The sequence below is a fragment of the Oryctolagus cuniculus genome, chromosome 4 (assembly GCF_051225735.1).
Source record: "Oryctolagus cuniculus isolate XC-2025 breed Fujian yellow rabbit chromosome 4, ASM5122573v1, whole genome shotgun sequence".
NCBI lineage: Eukaryota > Metazoa > Chordata > Mammalia > Lagomorpha > Leporidae > Oryctolagus > Oryctolagus cuniculus.
Window position 1 is genome coordinate 94,280,048 of NC_142870.1, and position 15,978 is coordinate 94,296,025.

Genomic DNA, 15,978 nt, shown 5'->3' on the forward strand with positions numbered 1-15,978 from the left:
CATTCTGTGGGTTTGGACAAATCTATAATGACATGTGTCTACCATCAAAGTATCATACAGAGTTGTTTGCTCTAAAAATTCTCTGTGTTCCAACTAAGTTTCTTTTGAAAATTGGAAAAGAAGCCAATTTATTTTGTGACTATGTACAAAAGGAAAATAGTATAATTATCTGTTTCCGATTCTTTGCCTTTTCTTCTCAGGTACATTTTTTTCCTTTGGGATGGATGTGGCTTACTCTAGATGCAAGGTCAATAGCCATGTCTCCATCCTAGTCTCCATCCTTCCTGTGCTGGGGAAAGCTGGGGGAGTGGCGCTGGGAACCAGCACATCAGGCGATTGTAGCAGCCCCCTGGGAGGCGCCCCCCTTCTAGCCCCTGTCTGTCAGCTCGCACTGATTCCCACGCCCCAAGGGTCTCACAGCTCACGTGGGGATTTTTTTCTCATCAGCTTAGTTTCTCCCAAGACCACTTCACAGAAGTTCCATTTAATCACTATCTGCTCAACTCCTTTGTCTTACTTAAAGAGACAAGTTTAATAAACCCACACATTTTTCTGTCTAGGTCTTAAAGACCTGGACAAAGTTAACGTTGGCGAACAGTACATTTTAAGCCAAAACATATTTTCTGAACCTTAAACATTGTATAGCTTTTCGTATGCTTTCCAAAGGGAAGAAAATCATAACAATGTTCTATACAGAAAAACTTCAATATAAGCTGACATCACTCTTGCCTTAAAAAAAAATCCCACTGCCTGTGTTTGGATAATTCTAAATGAAATTTCATATAACAATGTTTCTCTAATTTGAATATTGTTCAAATCCCTTATAAGAGAAAAAGACTCACAGATTTCTAAAGTTTTTTTTAAGATTTATTTATTTATTCAAAAGTCAGAGTTACAAAGAGAGAAGGAAAGGCAGAGAGAGAGAGAGAGTGAGAGAGAGAGGTCTTCCATCCACTGGTTCACTCCCCAATTGGCCGCAACCGCCGGAACTGAGCCAATCCAAAGCCAGGAGCCAGGAGCTTCTTCTGGGTCTCCCACGTGGGTGCAGGGTCCCAAGGACTTGGGCCATCTTCCACTGCTTTCCCAGGCCATAGCAGAGAGCTGGATGCGAAGTGGAGCAGCTGGGACTTGAACCAGTGCCCATATGGGATGTGGACACTGCAGGCGGCACCTTTACCCACTATACCACAGCGCGGGCCCCCTAAAGTTGGTTTATATTATTTTTTATAATATTGCATACCTATAAGAGGGTACCTAAAAATGCTGTGGAAAATGGGATTAAAAGAGAAGCTTAATTTGGTACAAAAGATTTTGAATTCATGTTTAGTTTTTCATATATGCATTTCCATGAACTTTTTGAGGCTCTCTTGTATGCATAAATTTCAAAATGTTTTTCACCAAAATAAATTTACCCTTAAAAAATTTTATTAAAAGATTTCTAGTAAATCTTTTAATCTTTTAAAAAAATTGTTTACTTAATTGAAAGTGTTACATACATAGAGAGAGTCTTTATTTTTTTAAATATTTATTTATTCATTTGAAAGGTGGAGGAGGCCGATATTGTAGTAGGCTAAGGTTTCGCCTGTCGTGCTAGCATCCCATATGGGCGCCTGTTTGTGTCCTGGATGCTCTTCTTCTGATCCAGCTCTCTGTTTATGGCCTGGGAAAGCGGAAGAAGATGACCCAAGTGCTTGGGAGACCAGGAGGAAGCTCCTGGCTCCTGGCTTCAGATCAGCCCAGCTCCAGTCATTGCAGCCATTTGAGAAGTGAACCAGAAGATGGAGGATTTTTCTCTCTCCCTCTCTGCGTTTGTAACTCTAATTCTCAAATAAATAAATAAAATCTCAAAAAAAAAAAAAAAAAAAGGCAGAGTGACCTAAGGGAGTGGGTGCTTGGAGAATCTTCCACCCGCTGATTCACTGCCCAGGTGTCTGCAGCAGCCAGGGGCTAGGGACTCCAATCCAGTCCTCAACGTGGGTGGCATGGATCCAAGTATTTGGGCCATCCTCTGCTGATTTCTCAGGCTCATTAGCAGGGAGCTGGATCAGGATCAGAGCAGCTGGGACTCGAAATTACATTCCAATAAGAAATGAGGCTTTGCAAGTAGTCGCTTAACCCATGGTGCCACAACACTCTCTCCACAGTACAGTATTTGAACACAAACACACAGCATAAACCGATGAAGCCAGACAACTGGGCTATCCATGTCTTTATCCTTTCTGTATGTCTGGAGCCTCCCAGCATCTCTAATCTTTTAATTCCATTTTGCAGGAACTTTTTGCAATATGCACACACACACAGAACTAGAGAAAAGACTCCTTATTTTTACAGATTTTATGCAGCTATAAAAGCTAAACAGCGTTAGAAATTAAATACAAACAAAAATACTATATGAAGGAATTCACATCTACAGTACTGATTTAATATAAGGAACATTTTGCTGAAACAACATTGCTGCTCATAACAAAAACATTGTGCTGTGCGCAGCAGTACTGCTCTGTTCAACCATGTATCGTGGGATGACTCAGTTCTCCTACTAACATTTGTTAGTGCAGTTCACCACAGTGTAATTCACCTGTAATTCAGTGTGACCCCATCATTTAGTTTTTTAATCCTTCTCTGTTGGGGCAGGAGCTGTAGCATAGCAGGTAAAGCCACCTCCTGCAGTGCCAGCATCCCAAATGGGCACCGATTCGATACCTGGCTGCTCCACTTCCAATCCAGCTCTCTATGGCCTGGGATAGTAGAAGATGGCTCAAGTCCTTAGCTCCTGGCTCTGTTGCGGCCAATTGGGGAGTGAACCAGTGGATGGAAGACCTCTCTCTCTGCCTCTCCTTCTCTCTCTGTAACTCTGACTTTCAAATAAATAAATAAATATTAAAAAAAATCCTTCTCGGCCGGCGCCGCGGCTCACTAGGCTAATCCTCCGCCTAGCGGCGCCGGCACACCGGGTTCTAGTCCCGGTCGGGGCGCTGGATTCTGTCCCGGTTGCCCCTCTTCCAGGCCAGCCCTCTGCTGTGGCCAGGGAGTGCAGTGGAGGATGGCCCAGGTGCTTGGGCCCTGCACCCCATGGGAGACCAGGAAAAGCACCTGGCTCCTGGCTCCTGCCATCGGATCAGCGCGGTGCGCCGGCCGCAGCGCGCCGGCCGCGGCGGCCATTGGAGGATGAACCAACGGCAAAAGGAAGACCTTTCTCTCTGTCTCTCTCACTGTCCACTCTGCCTGTCAAAAAAAAAAAATAAAATAAAAATAAAAATAAATCCTTCTCTGCTTTCTTTCTCCTAAGTCTGTGACAGTTCACTTAGTACTACTGGCCAATCACAAATCCAAACACAGGCAGTGAAACTGCATTCCCAGAGTAACTATAAAGGGTTGATACATTTATAAAGATATCCACCCCACCGTAAACCAAGGAAATTAAAAATAAAAGGCCATGCCATCTATCAAATTGGCAAAAACTTTTTAAACCAGTAAATAAATGCAGGTGGGTATGTGCGGTGGGCACCCTTGAACACTTAGAATGAAAACTGGTCTGGCCTGAATGAGGGCAATTTGGTAGTAGGTTTTCACAGACTTAAGAACTTTCTAAGCCTCTGAATCCGTGATTTCACTTAAAGGTTTCTCTCCTAAGGAAATCATTTTATGATGTGGACAAAGATTTCTGTATAAGGATATTCATGGCAATGTTCTTATTAACAGTGAAAAACAAGGAACTTCCTAAATGTCCCAAAATAGTGGAATAATGAAATAAACTCTCATCAATAATTATGCAGCAATTACAAATACTATTTGTGAACAATTTTAAAGACAGTGGCTAGTGCTCAAGATACCACAATGAGGGGAAAAATCAGGATGTGGATTGTAAACTGTATGTTCTAAGTAGCTTTGTAATGTCAAAAAAGGTAAGTATGCAGAGGCAGGTGTTTGGCTTAGCAGTAAGACGCCTGTGTCCCAGGCCTGCGTGCCTGGGTTTGATATCCGCCTCCAGCTCCTGACTCCAGCAGATCCTGGGAGGCAGCAAGTGAAGGCTCAGGTAGCTCACATGGGAGACCTGAATTGCATTTGAAGTTCCAGCTTCCATCTCTGTGCAACTGCAGCAATAGGGGGCATCTGGGAGTGATTCCAGGGATGGGAGTGCTGGCTATCTTTGTCTCTCTCTCTCTCTCTGCCTCTTTTTAAAAGAAGAGTAAATATACAAAGAAAAAGACTCAACGAGGGGGGTGGGCAGCGCTGTGGCTCATTTGGTTAATCCTCCACCTGTGGCACCGGCATCCCATATGGGCACCAGGTTCTAGTCCCGGCTGCTCCTCTTCCACTCCAGCTCTCTGCTGTGGCCTGGGAAAGCAGTAGAAGATGCCCAAGTGCTTGGGCCCCTGCACCCACGTGGGAGACCCGGAAGAAGCTCCTGGCTCCTGGCTTCAGATCGGCGTAGCTCCGGCCGTTGCGGCCATTTGGGGAGTGAACCAACGGAAGGAAGACCTTTCTGTCTCTCTCTCTCTCTCTGTCAAAAAAAAAAAAAAAGATTCAATGAGAATAAGCCAAAATTATGAGTGCCTTTTTCCTACTTTATTTACTGATCTGCATTTCTTACATTTTCCACGTTTCCTGGAAGCATACCGTATTTTGAATTTTTAACTAATGTAAATAGTCCTAGAGGAGGTAGCATCTAAGACTATTTCCCACTGTGAACTGGGGTACACACAAGGGCCGTTGATGCGGAGAGGCCTCAGAGGGAGCGTGGACCACGCTAAAACACTGGTTTTTGTGAGGTGAAATCCACTTCTCCGCAACTGCTCTCAGCAGGTCCCAGGTGTGTTCTCCTGAGCGGCCCTGAAGGAGTCTGCCACTGCCATAGAGATGCACATTTCAGAAAGGTCACGGGACCCGGCTCTTCACCCTTCTGGGATTTCCATGCTGACCAACTTTTCCAACAGTGTTCCATCACAAGGTTCCTGGTCTTCCCAGCCTGCTTACGTTGTCCTGGACAGTCTCTTGGCACACACACATAGACACTGTGTGTGTATCCGAGATCATGGTTGAATTGTATTTCTTCCTGGTAAGAATGATTAAAGAAGTTTTTTGTTTTTGTTTTTGGACAGGCAGAGTTAGACAGTGAAAGAGAGAAACAGAGAGAGAAAGTTCTTCCTTCTGTTGGTTCACCCCCCAAATGGCTGCTATGGCCGGTGTCCTGCGCTGATCCGAAGCCAGGAGCCAGGCGCTTCCTCCTGGTCTCCCATGGGGTGCAGGACCCAAGCACTTGGGCCATCCTCCACTGCCTTCCCGGGCCACAGCAGAGAGCTGGACTGGAAGAGGAGCAACCGGGACAGAATTCGGTGCCCCAACCAGGACTAGAACCTGAGGTGCTGGCACCGCAGGTGGAGGATTAGCCAAGTGAGCTGCGGCGCCAGCGAGAAGTTTGAAGATAGGCATTTGGCACAATGGTTAAGATGCTGCTTGGGACGCTCACATCCCCTATTGGAAGACCTGGTTCAAGCCTTGGCTCAGCTCCCAATTCCAGCTTCCTGCTAATGCACACCCTGGGAGGCAGCAGCCAACGATGACTCAAGTACTTGGATTCCTGCCACTCACATGGGAGACTCTAAATGAGTTCTAGGTTCCTGGTTTTTGTTTTATTGTTGTTTTGAGACGTGCCACGGAGCTTTTTAATTTGGAAGGAAAAAGCTTACACTTAATGGAAGGCAGAGGTCTTATTAATAACTGTTCACTACAAAGCTGTTTTGACACAGAGCGAACAAGCAATGTTCTCTGGGTTCACAAGCAAAGTTCTCCGGGTTCTCCAACTGCATATCAAATCAGAGTGGAGAGTAAATACCAATCTTTAGAAAAATCCACGTGTCCCGCAGGCTGCCTTCTCAATAACTTATCCAGGGGAAGTGAACAAGGGACCACCTCTCCAGTCTCCTACTTTTCCACTAAGTAAATGAGAATGACTCAGCCAACAAAGTTGAAGACCACAGGGTGCAGGGTGGTGCTGGCAAGAAAAAAATCAAAAAAGGCTCGCTCCGGGGAGATGCCTAGGAGGACCCGCTTTGTTTCTGCGGGTCCATCTGCATTGTCAGGCAACCTGCCAGGCTGAAGCTCCCCACGCAAGATGGAGCCTGAGAGGAAGGAGCTGAAGGGGAGAGTCCCCAGGAGGAGACACTAACCGAACTGTATACACAGGAGCCAGGCGTCCAGCACTGCGGCGTGGAGCTCAAGTGCTCCTCCAAAGACCCCGAAGTGACCGACCCTGCTGACGCCCACGTGACTTCACATTAGGTGCTCGGCCCCATAGGAACCGAGGAATGACCACACGAGATGTAGTGTGTGCGCATGTGCACCGCCGCGGCCGCGCTCCCTGTTACGAGCGTTTTGGGATTCAACCAGAAAATGGGAGCTCTCTCGCACGCTGGCTCCTTGCCTTTCCAATAATAAAATAAAATAGTTTGAAAGCCACTCTTGGGCCAGGAACTCGCCCTAACGTGCTCTGTACTGCCTTTTAGCACGCGTTTTCTCAGCCAGGCGGGCTCCCTGCCCGCTGAGGCTTGAAGCTCTTCCAGGGCCAGGAAACACACGGCCTCCTCCCTGAAGCATTTTCCCCACTTTCCTTCGCCTGTGACGCTAAACTGATGGCCCGAACTCTTTATATCACTCAAAACAGCTTCCCTTGTATTGTCACTAAGCCTGTACATCGAATTCTATTTATTTATTTATTTATTTGAAAGGCAGAGTTAGAGAGCCAGAGGCAGAGGCAACGGCTGGCTACAAGGGCTGGAAATGAACCAGTCCGGAGCCAGGAGCCAAGAGCTTCCTCCAGGTCTCCCACGCAGGTGCAGAGACCCAAGGACTTGGGCCATCTTCTTCTGCTTTCCCAGGCCATAGCAGAGAGCTGGAATGGAAGTGGAACAATCAGGACTCGAACAAGCGTCCATATGGGCTGCCGGCACTGCAGGCTTTATTGGCTACACCACAGCACAGATCTACACCGAATTCTTAAAGGGGACCTGGAGGAGAGGGCTGTCTTTTGCCTTGTGGGTGAAGTATAGTGAACCCCGGTTATGCTCAATAACTGCCTACCAAACAGAACGTTTTTGGTATCTTCTTCCACGAGCCTACTGTGGTGTGCTTCCATAATTTCGTGGTTGTAGGCCCCAGAGGCATCGAATCTGTGTCTTGGGGTCAATATTATCTATAGTGGTGACTCCCAAAACCAGTCTGGGGCAGGCATTTGGAACAGCCGTTTCGCTTGGGGATCCTGCATTGCAGGTGGGAGTGACTGGGGTGGAGTCCTAGCTTGGCTTCCAATTCCAGCTTCCTGCTTAGGTGCACCCTGGGGGGCAGCAGGTGATTGTCCAAGTGCTGGGGGTCCCCGCCACCCATGTGGGAGACCAAGATGAGTTCCTGGCTCTTGGCTGTGGATTGGCCTAGCTCTGGCAGTTGTAGGAATTTGGGGAGTGATTCAGCATGGAAGATTTCTCTCCCTCTTTCTCTCTCTGCCTTTCAAATTATTAAATAAATAGTTAAAATAATAAATAAAACCAGTCTGCTTGAGAAGCCTTTATATTTCTTCAGGAGCAATAGATAAATAAAATATATTTTAAAGATATTTCCTTTATTTGAGAGTGTATCCCTCCTATATTTTTGATGTTAAGACACATTTTTTTTTACATAGCAATTGATGACAAATTAGAAAATAATAGTTTGTAGTGTGTGTCCTTATTTGGAAAGTAAAAAATCTGAAGTTCTGTATTCATCTTTTAAAAGAAATTTTAAAAAGTTCCTTTTTTGCTGGCTGAAAACTCTGGAATCCAAGGAATCACTTGTCTTTTCTGGGCTGCCTAAAGTAGGGTCACCTTCTTGAATGCTAGATGAATTCACTCACATAGGGCTAGAGCAGAATGTCTTTTCTCAACTTAAGGATTGCTATTTATTGGTCTATGCGCCCCGTCGGGCATTTGCATCGCACTGGTCCCCCTGAGTCCCTGGGATGAAACAGGGTGGCTCTTGCCCTTTAAATAGGGGCGTGGTGTGGCGGCGAGCACCGCCCAGGAGAGGGAGCTGAGAAGAGGAAAGCGGAAGCGTGGACCCCGGTGGTAGGCGCTGCGCGTGCGTGAGGCTGGAGCAGGGGGCGGGGTGACAGGGGCCGGGGATCCTGGGCCCGAATGGCTGCGAGCTCAGGTAACGAGTCTTCTTGGAGTGGGCCGGCGGGGAGGGGACAAGTGTGAGGGGCCCTACTGGGGTTGGGAGGAGAGCACGCGCCCCATCTCTGAGCCTCGGCCCCTTCCCCCGCGCGACGGCAGCGCGGCCTCGGGGAGCTGACGGAGCAGTCCCTGATGTGTTCAGTGGCCTGGGGCCGCAAGCCGGGTGGCATGGAGGGGAGGGGCGTGCCCTGCATTTGGCCCAGAACTGGGTCAGGCGGTTTCCACTGGCTGGTTCTGAACGTGTGTGAGGTCGAGGGGCAGGCGCGCCCACTGCCCGGGTTGTGAGAGTAGGAGGTGGGTGGCCCTTCTCTGACCCCACAGTCCAGCGGCAGGGGTGTGAGCCTGCTCGTTGAGGTGGGGGTGTGGACTCCCCCATCCTCCGAGGACGGAGATGAGCCTGCGTCCTGTGGCCAAGGCCAAGGGCTAGCTGGGGTGCCCTCTTAGGATTGATGCGCTCCCTGTGAGGCTGGTCTCCATTTGTCCCTTACTGCAAGGGCTGCCCCAGGGTGAGGACAGAGAGTGGAAGATGAGTGTCTGTGCCCTGGCTAGTTCCCCAGGAGCGGCACCCGGGGAAGGAGGAAAACAGTAATCTAAAGTGCACGCATGAAACTAGTGTGCTTCAAACTAGGATAGGTGAGGTGACCTGGGATCCGTGAGCGAGGTTCCATGGGGTTCCATGGTCATGAGTTATCAGAGAAGGATGGGGCGCCTTCTGTGAATAAGGAGGTGTTCTACATCATCCTGACACTTTTTTTTTTTTTTAAAGATTTATTTATTTGAAAGGGAGAGAGAGAGAGAGAGATAGTCCATCTGCTGGTTCACTCCCCAAATGGCTGCAATGGCTAGGGCTGGGCCAGGCTGAAGCTAGGGTCCCAGAGTTTTTCTGGGTCTCCCACGTGGGTGCAGGGACCCAAGCACTTGGACCATCTTCTACTGCTTTCCCAGGTGCGTTGGCAGGGAGCAGGATCAGAAGTGTGGAGCGGCTGGGGTGCTGGTCGCTGCAGCCCTGACCCCTCACCCTTCCATTCTTGAGACTACTAATAGAATGCACAGGAAGGCCTGTGTCTGCCACATTGCCAGCCTTCTACCACATTATCCCCTCCTCCCACCAAAAACATAACCAGAGGGAGGGAGGGGGAAAGTGGAGTAGAAAATGACAAATACACAGGGCTTCCATCTGCTGGTTCACTCCCCAAGTGTCCACAACAGCCAGGGCTGGACTGGGCCAAATCCAGGAGTCAGGAACTCAATCTAGGTCTCCCACAAGGGGGTAGGGTTGCAACCACTTGAGTCATTACCTGCTGTCTTCTAGAATCTGCATTAACAAGAAGCTGAAATTGGGAACCCAACCTGGGAATCGAATCCTGCCCCTGCCATACGGACTGCAGATGTTAACCAGCATCTTAACTGCTAGGCCAAACACCTGCCCCAAACTTATCTTTTTATTCAGTTTCCCACAACTTTTAGTAGTGTCCTTATGTTTCCTTTGTACTTGTACCATCGTTGGCAGGTAGATGTTTTTTGTCTTCTAGAATCTTGGGCATCTTGATGAGTCTCAGCTGTATCCCACTAATCTATGGACATTTCCATGAGAGCAGATATTGGTTATATATGTGAATGAGCAGTAAGGCCTTTTGAACTTTATTAAAGTATGCTTAACTTTTGATCTGTGTATAGATTTCAGTAGCACCTTCTCTTGACCCACAGCTTCAGTGTTATCTGCACATATTTATTATATTGAATGGTTCTGTTCTTAACCATTATCTTCATTCTGCATAGCACTGAAGTGTATTCTGTGTTTCAGCAAGGAACTATATATTTCTCACTGCTATGAATGTCTCAGGTTTACTCTGGTAGCCATTCCACTTTTTTAGCCAAGATTTTTCTGTTATGTGACAGATATGCAACTCAAATGAACAAAATGGAATTTATTGGCTCACAAACATGGGTCGGGCTAGCGTGTCACTTAATTCAGGAACTCAGATGATGTTCTTATGTGTCTCTCCCTCTCCCCGAAGCATCTCTAACTCCTTGATGCCCTGTATCTGCTTCTGTACTTATAAGTCTTAGTCTACTATGTAAATACATGAAGATGTGACGTAGGCAGTTTTTGTGTTACATCATCCAAGCTTAAGTGCTCCAGAGTAAAGAGAAAAGTCTGCCTTCAGTATTCACAAATTCCAGGGAAGGCTCCTCACTGGCCAGATTGGATGTTATGTGCCTCCACTTCCGGCTAAGTGGGTGGGGTACTTGATTGTCAGCACCACCAAAATCCCGTGGTAGGAGTATAGGAGGAACAGTTTCTCAAAGGAAGGGTGGGGAAGGTGCTGAGGTGTTTGTTTTTCCCTTTGCAGTTCAGCAAGGATCTTCTTGCTCTTTCCAAAGTCAATGAATCTCTTGTGACTCTACATTCTCCTTAACACCTAAGAGAAATTGAAATGACAATTTTTTTAAAGATTTTTTAAAATTATTTTATTTGAAAGAGTTACAGAGAGTTAGAGAGAGACACAGAAAGGTCTTCCATCTGCTGATTGACTCCCCAGATGGTTGCAATGGCTGGAGCTGAGCCAGTCTGAAGCCAGGAGCCAGGAGCTTCTTCAGAGTCTCCCATGTGGGTGCAGGGGCCCAAGCACTTGGGCCATCCTCCACTGCTTTCCTAGGCACATTAGCAGGGAGCTGGATCAGAAATAGAGCAGTGGGACTTGAACTGGCACCCATATGGGATGCTGGTGTTGCAGGATGGGGCTTTAACCTACTGCGCCACAGTGCCAGCCCCGAGATGACAATTTAATTAATTGGGAATTAATAAAGGCCACCATGGGTTGGAATCCTATCTTCTATGGATTTTACTTGCAAGAATTCACCTATACCACTTACATGAAGAAGAAAGGGGGTTATATTTCAACCTATGCAGGGCCTGTATAAGGCCCAAGTGCTTCTTAGGAGTTCTTGAGGTTGGGGTAAGAGGTTCTCATAAAAGTAGGGATATATTAGAAGTTAGAAAGAAGTGATGATTTTTCTCATTCATTTCACTTATCACCTCATACACATACTGATATAAAACTGATAAATGATGTTAGAATTATGTATAATGTAGGTCTTTGGAGACTTGCTTCTCCTTGCTGTTTTGTTTATTGTGATAGGATTAGATCCTTCTTTAGAAGGGGTGCTCCTTGGGGCTGGCGTTGTGGCACAGCAGGTTAAGCTATGCCTGCGATGCATCCCAAATGTTCGCAGGTTGAGTCCCAGCTGCTCCGCTTCCTGTTAATGTACCTGAGAAGGCAGCGGAAGATGGTCCAAATGCTTGGGCCCTGCCATCCATGTGGGAGACCTGGATGAGTTCCAGGCTCCTAGTTTCAGCCTGGTCCAGCCTCAGATGTCGCAGTCATTTTAGGGAGTGAACCAAGGGATAAAAGATCTCTCTCTACCTTTCAAAGAAATAAAATAAATCCCTTTTTTTTTTCCCCTCTAAAGATCCATTCATTCATCTGAAAGGCAGAGCCACAGAAAGAGAGGAAGAGAGAGAAAGAGAAAGAGAAAGAAAGAGAGAGAGAGAGAGAGAGATCTTTTATCCTCAGATGGCCGCAACGGCCAAAGCAGCGCTGGTCCGAAGCCTGGAACCAGGGATTTCCTCTGGGTCACCCATGTGGGTGCAGGGACCCAAGCACTGGAGTCATCTTCTGCTGCTTTCTCAGGCCGTTAGCAGAGAGCTGGATTTGAAGTGAAGCAGCCAGGACTTGGGTCCGTGCCCATGTGGGATGCTGGCATCATAGGCCATGACTGTACCAGCTGTGCCACAACGCTAAAATAAATCTTAAAAGGAAAAAAGAAGGGGTGCTCCTTGAGGGTTGTCTGATGGTTTTCAGTAGCACGTTAGCACTGAGTGCAGGAAGGTTTCAGGCACTTTTCCCTTCCTCTACCTTGGTTTTTCATTTTTTTATTTTTATTTTTTTATTTGAAAGAGAGAGAGAAGAAGAGACAGAGAGAGAGAGAGAGAGAGGTCTTCCATCCGCTGGTTCACTCCCCAGTTGGCTGCAATGGCTGGAGCTCTGCTTATCTAAAGCCAGGAGCCAGGAACTTTTTCTGGGTCTCCCACATGGGTGCAGGGGCTCAAGGATTTGAGCCATCTTCTTCTTTCCTTGGCCATAGCAGAGAGCTGGATTGGAAATGGAGCAGCCGGGGCCTGAACTGGCACCCATATGGGATGCTGGCACTGCAGGCGGTAGCTTTACCTGCTATGCTACAGTGCTAGCCTCTCTACCTCCTTTTTGACATTTGTCATTCTATATGTATTTCCTGATTTAAATGACCTTTCTTCTCACTTGGACATTTACTAAGAGAAGAGAAAGAAAAACGAAAGTTTGACTTTTTTTGTAGTGACGGCTCCAAACACTGTGGGAGCTGCAGTTACCTAAATGTGCCTGGAGTTGGGAGGAAATTCAGGGTCAAGTAAGCAGCCCATCCCAGGATACAGTATTGAGACATCTAACACAAGGCTTGTTTCTAAAGTCCATTTATCAGGGCCATATTTGTGGCATAGTGGCATAGTGGCATAGATTTGTGGCTACAACCAGTGGCTAGCACTGGTTCATGTCCCAGCTGCTCCAGTTCTGATCCAGCTCCCTGCTAATGGCCTGGGAAAAGCAGCGGAAGATGGCTCAAATCCTTGGGTCCCTGAAACCCCAACAGGAGACTCAGAAGTTCTGCCTCTTGGCTTTGGATTGGCCCTGCTTTAGCTGGTGTGGCCTCTGGGGAATGAACCAGCTGATCAGAAATCTCTCTGGAGGCTGGCACTGTGGCGTAGTAGGTAACGCTGCCCTTACAGTGCCAGCATCCCATTTGGGCACCAGTTTGAGCCCCGGCTGCTCCACTTCCAATCCAGCTCTCTGCAATGGTCTGGGAAAGCAGAAGAGGATGGCCCAAGTCTTTGGGCTCTTGTACCTGCTTGGGAGACCCAGAAGAAGTTCCTAGCGCCTGGCTTTGGATCATCGCAGCTCTGGCTGTTGCAGCCAATTGGGGAGTAAACCAGCAGGTGGAAGACCTCTCTCTCTCTCTCTCTGCCTCTCCTCCTCTCTCTGTGTAACTCTGACTTATAAATAAATAACTAAATCTTAAAAAAAAAAAACTCTCTCTGACTTTCAAATAAATAAATAAATAAAAATCTTTTTTTTTTTTTGAAAGAAATTTGAGTGTACTCACCGTACTCTAGAAAGGAGTCACCTCAGAGATTGACATGCAGTCTCTCAGGAAGCTCAGCACAGCTGATTTTGGTGCCGTGTTGGAACAGAATGCGGTTGTTATTTTGAGCACGGATGAAGATAGTTGTGTATGAGTCATGCGAGAACTGAGAGTGACCCATAGGGACAGCAAATGTCTGTGTCCGGCTACATGCTCACTCTGAAGCATATAGTTGTGTAGTGGAATGCTGTGCAGTCTCTGGCTCTGTGTAAATCTTTATTTCCCCCCGCCCCTCTTTGTTGAAGATGATAGTTGAATTCCTGTAAATTGCAGTGTCTATGAGGTACATTTCCACTGTTTGCATCTTGGCCTGTAGGCTGAGTTAATGTAAAAGAACATGAAACATCTGAGATTATGAAGCCTGTGTCATGTTATACATGATCATTGAGGAAAAAAAAAAAAAAACCACCTCTCCTAGAGGCAAAGACTGGGACTTTCACAGATGGGAGGTGTTTGGGAGTAGAGTGTCTAATCCTGTATTTGGTTGAATGAGCACGAGTGCTGTTTAAGCTCTGGAATCCTGTGCTGTGCTGCTGGACTGCTTATCTAAGGAGAGAGTGGAGGGATGGATGGATTAATTAGCTAGCTGTTTAATTAGGCACTGGGATTTCAGTGGTGGACAAGGAAAATCTTGTGTTTACTCTCATAGAACCTGCCTTCCAACTGAGGGGATGGAGTGGTGGTTCAGACAGTGAAGAAATGATTGCAATGTAATCAGTGATGAAAGAGCAGTGTATGAGTGCATATTAACAGGGGACCTAGTCCAGTTGAGCAGGACTGAAAAGGGGTGTGTGTGTGAAAACAGTTTTAGCTGATACCTGTTAGGACCAGCAATGGTTGACAAACTTGATTACATAAAAGTAGAAACTCAATTGTAACTTGACATATTGTGGCACAGATTTGTATATGCTATGAGTAAAATAATACTCTTTGAAGCTTAATAATTACAGCTAATAAAATGGGTACATTTAGTTTGCAACACAGGTGTTATTCCTATAGATCAGCAAGTATTTATTGCATGTCTATGTAGCTATAGAAGTCAGTGAACTTAGTGATGTGGAGTGTACTATAAGCATAGACCCATTTTTATTATATAAATGGGGAGAGAAGATGTCATATGGTTAAGTTACCTATTGAATCAAAATGAGGATATTCATTTTAGATTTAAAGGATGAGTGGGGAAAGAAGAGGTTATAGATAGATCCAATTTGAATAATGCCCAGGAGGAAAGAGAAATTAGGTTAATACCACTACTTAGTGGTATTCCTTAGCAATGTTGCTACATGGTTCTAAGAAAAACAAGAGACAGGTTTGTTTTTTGTTTTTGTTTTCTTAATTTATTGATAGAGACAGAGAGGAAAGGGAGGGAAGGTCGGGGTGGGGGGAGGAGAGAGAACAGATCTTCCATCTTCCCATCCACTGGTTCACTTCCTGCATGTCTGCACCTGCTACGCCTGGGCCATACCTCCCTGCTGCAAGCCAGAGGCACAAGTACTTGCACCAGCCATTTGGGGAGTGAACCAATGGCTAGACGACTCTCCCTCTCTCTCCTTTTCTCTGTATTTCTGCCTTCCAAATAAATAAACAAACCTTTAAAGGAAGGAGGAAGGAGGGTCAACTCATGTGATGTCTGGAATCACAGACTTATAATTTGGAATTTTAACCTGTAGTTTTTGGGGAGCTATTAAAAATGAGTCTATTTTCCAAAGGAAGATAATAGAAAATAAGTAGATGTTAGCCCTTTGTTGTAGTCTTTTTCTTCATAAAAACCCAAGAAGGCAAACTAATACAAAAAAAAAATAGAATAAGAGAAACACATGGATCAGGAAGGCCAAGACAAAGTTGACATGTAACATTGCTTTTGTATTATGCTTTTGTGATATCTTTTTATCACAGTGTAGTAAATTTGGAAAAAACCGTCATTGATTTGATTTCACTATAATTTGAAGAGTGGCTCATAAGACACTTCAAGGGGAAAAGAATGTCAGAAAATTAAAAAGCCCCCCCCCCAAAAAAAAGTTCCTCATTAACCTAGCATAATTTAGGTGACATTCTAGAGTGTTTTTTTTTTTTTTTTTTTTTTTTTTGACAGGCAGAGTGGACAGTGGAGAGAGAGAGACAGAGAGAAAGGTCTTCCTTTTGCCGTTGGTTTGCCCTCCAATGGCCGGCGCGGCCGGCATGCTGCGGCCAGCACACCGCGCTGATCCGAAGGCAGGAGCCAGGTACTTCTCCTGGTCTCCCATGGGGTACAGGGCCCAAGCACTTGGGCCATCCTCTACTGCACTCCCGGGCCACAGCAGAGAGCTGGCCTGGAAGAGGGGCAACCGGGACAGAATCTGGTGCCCCGACTGGGACTAGAACCCGGTGTGCCGGCACCATAAGGCGGAGGATTAGCCTAGTGAGCCACGGCACTGGCTAGAGTTCTTACTTAGTTGGCCAGTGTCCTATTGGGATCATTGCTGTTTATATGGAACACATATTTTTAAAGTACATTTAAAAATATTTATTTGAAAGAGTTCAAGAAAATGCAAGCTTTTTC

The 15,978-nt window shown here is 46.4% G+C and overlaps 1 protein-coding gene across 2 annotated transcripts in view; it reads left to right on the plus strand.

Moving 5' to 3' along the window:
• The first annotated feature begins 8,047 nt into the window (after positions 1 to 8,047).
• The window catches only part of VPS8 (VPS8 subunit of CORVET complex), a 274,119-nt gene continuing 266,188 nt past the window's right edge, over positions 8,048 to 15,978 (plus strand). Inside the window, exon 1 of one of the 2 annotated variants that reach the window (XM_008266588.5) lies at positions 8,048 to 8,178. The gene's annotated coding sequence lies outside the window, so the exon portion shown is untranslated. The remainder of the gene's footprint in view (positions 8,179 to 15,978) is intronic. The other variant, XM_089332060.1, reaches the window with a different exon arrangement.